At 51.2% G+C, this 4,258-nt stretch overlaps 1 pseudogene; it reads left to right on the top strand.

The window, feature by feature from the left end:
* Positions 1 to 1,941: 1,941 nt before the first annotated feature.
* LOC116458094 (tubulin beta-8 chain-like) lies at positions 1,942 to 4,010 on the top strand (annotated as a pseudogene).
* The last annotated feature ends 248 nt before the right edge of the window (positions 4,011 to 4,258 follow it).

Below are 4,258 nucleotides of genomic sequence, written 5' to 3'. Positions count from 1 at the left end.
ACCTCCCACTGGGTCCCTCCCACGACACATGGGAATTATGAGAGCTACAATTCAAGATAAGGTTTGACAGCCAAACCATGTCACAGGTTATGAAACAAATTTATTCTAGCAGGCCAGACTTAAGTGGCCCCCTTGACCATCCCAAGGAAGAGTGGTTAAGAGATGCAAGTTGTCTTGTGCATCAGGAAAACAAGAGGGCTAGGTATGCTATTATTAGTCGGCACAAGATAATCAAGGCACAAGCCTTGCTGGCCTCTACCTCAGCTGAAAAAGCTGAGTCAATTAAACTTACTAGAGCCCTGCAGTTGGGAAAGGACTTAAAAGTTAACATTAAACAACATGGCACATGGATGCATATGTGACAAACCTGCACATTGTGCACATGTACCCTAAAACCTAAAGTATAATAATAAAAAAACAAACAAACAAAAAAACAAAACAAAAAAAGTTAACATTTACACTGATTCCAAGTACGATTTTTTAGTGCTTCATGCTTATGCTGCAATTTGGAATGGGTAGGGACTCCTGACTACCAAGGGCTTTTCCATACATTACTCAGATTTTGAGCTTGTTAGAATGCTGCTTTGCCACCAAAAAAAAAAAAAAGAGTGACTGTAATTCATTACAGAGGACATCAAAAGAGAGACTGACTGTGTAAAAGGAAATGCCCTCACAGATGTGGCACCCATAGGCCACTGCACTGAAAGGGCCAATGAAGCTTATGGGCATGCTGCTCAGTGTACATAGAGCTGGGCCTGAACACTCTGAAGAAGAATAAAAATGGGCCAGGTATTGCAGTTCAGTCCAGGATCCCTCTGGCTGGCTGACTGATGGTAATAAATTACTAATGCCAAGTACCAATTGTAGGAAAATAATTAAGCACTTTCATGATTCTTTCCACCCTAGAAGGGATTCTTTGCTTCAGTTAATGTCTCATTTGTTTATGGGCATAAATCTTTTCAAGACACTAAAACAGGTGACTCAGCCCTGTGAGCTCTGCGTCTGAAATAACCCAAAGAGCCAGCAATTTTCTCCTCCTCCAGTTAAACCTGTCCAACATTGAGGAACCTATCCAGGTGAGGACTGGCAACTCTAATTTACTCAGATGCCTTTCTGCAGGAGATTCAAATATTTGCTAATGCTTACCGATACATTCACTGATTATATCCAGGTATTCCCCACCCTATCTGACAAGTGTTTACCAGAAGAAATAATTCCTCCTTTTGGGTCATCCAAAGGCCTGCAAAGTGACAATGGCCCATCTTTCACAGCAGGCGTATCCCAACAGCTATCCTCAGCTTTAGGAATCCAATATCACCTTCATTCTGCGTGGAGACTGCAGGCCTCTGGAAAGGTGAAAGAGTTAATCATACTCTAAAGAAGACTCTAGCTAAGTCAGAGGCCTGCCTATCTCTAACACCCATAGCTTACTCCGGGTTTGAGCTGCTCCAAAGGAAAACTTATAATTACATCCTGTTGAGTTGACATATGGAAGGCCTTTCCTAACCACAGATCTCCTAATAGATGAAAAGGATCATCAGTTACAAAAATATGTCATCAGTGTAGGACAGGTGCAAAGGCACTCTGTGAATACGCAAACAAAAGGCTTCCCCTCCCACATGGGCGGAAAATTCTGTTTCAGCTCAGCAAGGGATTTAGTCTTACTAAAGACATGGGAGGAAGTTCTCAGCTGAGCAGCTTTCCCCAACGTGGAAAGGACCACAGCAAGGCCACCTGAGCTCTCCAACAGACCTTGAACGCCAAGGGATTCACAGGTGGGTACACCTGTGTGGAAGTAAAGCTGTTGCTTATTCTGGGAGCCCAATCTGAGCCCGGGGGAGGTGGGCGCAGGGTTATTTTAGCGTTGGCGGAGCACTGGCCCTGTCGCTGCGCGTCTGCTCCTCCTCGCGTTTCTCCTGCCGCCCTAGTCCTGCAGTGGCCATGAGGGAGATCGTGCTATGGCAGACCCGGCAGTGCGGGAACCAGATCGGCGCCAAGGTTGGTGGCCGGGGCTCTGAGGGCCCAGGACGGGCCTGCCGGGTGGCCTGGGAAGATGTTGGCAGTGACTGGGGCTGTATTGCGGCCCCTGGGCTCCCCGCCTGGGACGCGGTGGAGCTGGGTGGCTAGCTAGGCAGCCAGGGCGGACCCCCAGGGATCCAGCGGCCTGGGGGTGGGGGTAGGAGAGGGGCTGGGGAGCCTCGGGCTCTCAGGCCTCCGTGACTCAGCCCTGGCCTGTTTGGCCCCTGATGTCTCTCGTAGTTCTGGGAGGTGATCTCTGATGAACATGCCATCGACTCTGCTGGCACCTACCACAGGGACAGGGACCTGCAGCTGGAGCGCATCAACCTGTACTACAACGAGGCCAGCGGTGAGACCCCTGTCCTTCCCCAGCCGCCCTCCTGGGAATGGCAGCCCTCCCCTCGCTGATGCCCTCCCACCCCCTCAGGTGGCAGGTACGTGCCCCGCCCTGTGCTTGTGGATCTGGAGCCGGGCACCATCGACTCTGTGTGCTCGGCGCCCTTCGGGAGGGTCTTCAGGCCAGACGACTTCATCTTCGGTGAGCTGCGGGTGAGGACTCGGGTGCGGCTCCTTAGCCAGGGAAGCTCAAATTCAAGGAGTGCCCCAAGGTCATCACTGTGGGAACTGTGGAGCTAGGGCCCCTGAACACTCTCCTATCCTGAGTCACTCAATCTCCTTCTCCTAAATGGGCTTCCGGAGGAAGGCCGGGTTGTCTGCCTGAGAGGAGCTGCTGATGCAATCTTTCTGCAGGGAGCTGGGCTGGGGACAGTAGCTGCTGCTTTCCTTGGGGATGGGCAGGAGCCACCTGCAGCGAGGTCGGTTGTTAGGCTGTCTCAGGTTCAGCTCCTGACTTAATTTCTAACAGTGGAGGCTGCTGTCCTTCAGCTTTGGAGGAGGGAGGTCCACCTGCTCCACCTGCAGGGTGAATGGTTCTTTCACCTCACACGTGACACTTGGCCCTTTTTTGCATTGTGGTGACCTCTGATGACTGTATATCTGGCCATCCAGTGACTTGCTATACTGTCTTACAGGTCAGTGTGGGGCCGGGAACAACTGGGCCAAAGGGCACTACACAGAAGGTGCAGAGCTGAAGGAGTCGGTGATGGATGTTGTGAAAAAAGAATCTGAGAGCTGTGACTGCCTGCAGGGTTTCCAGCTTACCCACTCCCTGGGTGGAGGTACTGGGTCTGGGATGAGTACCCTTCTCATCAGTAGAATCTGAGAAGAGTACCCAGACAGGATCATAAACACAATCAGTCTTCTGCCTTTGCCCAAGGTGTCAGACACCATGGTGGAGCCCTACAATGCCACCCTCTGTGTCCACCAGCTCATAGAAAATGCAGATGAGACCTTTTGCATTGATAGTGAAGCTCTGTAGTTCTGTATGACATCTGTTCCAGAACCCTAAAACTGCCCACACCCACCTATGGTGACCTGAATCACCTGGTGTCTGCTACCAAGAGTGGGGTCCCCATGTGCCTGTGCTTCCCAGGCCAGCTGAATACTGATCTGCGAAGGCTGGCCACGAATATGATCCCACTTTCCCGGCTGCACTTCTTCACCCCTGGCTTTGCCCACTGACCAGCTGGGGCAGCCAGCAGTACCGGGCCCTGACTGTGGCTGAGATCACCCAGCAGATGTTTGATGCTAAGAATATGATTGTTGCCTGTGAGCCCCGTCATGGCTACTACCTAACGGTGCCTGCCATTTTCAGAGGTTGTGTGTCCGTGAGGGAGGTGGATGAGCAAATGCTCAATATTCAAAATAAGAACAGCAGCTACTTTGCTGATTGGCTCCCTCACAATGTGAAAGCGGCTATCTGTGCCATCCCACCCAAGGGGCTAAAAATGGCCACCTGCACTGGCAACAACACGGCCATCTGGGAGCTGTTCAAGTGTGTTCCAGGCCTTCCTGCACTGGTACACGGGCGAGGGCATGGACGTGATGGAGTTCACCAAGGCCGAGAGCAACATGAACGACCTGCTGTCTGAGTATCAGCAGTACCAGGACGCCACAGCCGAGGAGGAGGAGGTGGCCTAGAGCCTGCCTTTTCTGGGTAAAGTGGGGAAGCGGTGTGGATTCTTTAGTGTGTTCTGATAGCCATGTGTCACTAGGCACTTGTTTGTGTCTTCACATCTCCTCCTGTTGCATTTTAAAGCATTTTCGTAGTATGCGGTTTTGCCTAATAGAGCATTCTCTTAGCATCTGCTTTCACCTGCACTTTCTATAGGCCCTCTGG

This window comes from Hylobates moloch, unplaced genomic scaffold (genome assembly GCF_009828535.3).
Source record: "Hylobates moloch isolate HMO894 unplaced genomic scaffold, HMol_V3 SCAFFOLD_18, whole genome shotgun sequence".
Taxonomy (NCBI): domain Eukaryota; kingdom Metazoa; phylum Chordata; class Mammalia; order Primates; family Hylobatidae; genus Hylobates; species Hylobates moloch.
This window is presented reverse-complemented; position numbering and strand designations above follow the sequence as displayed.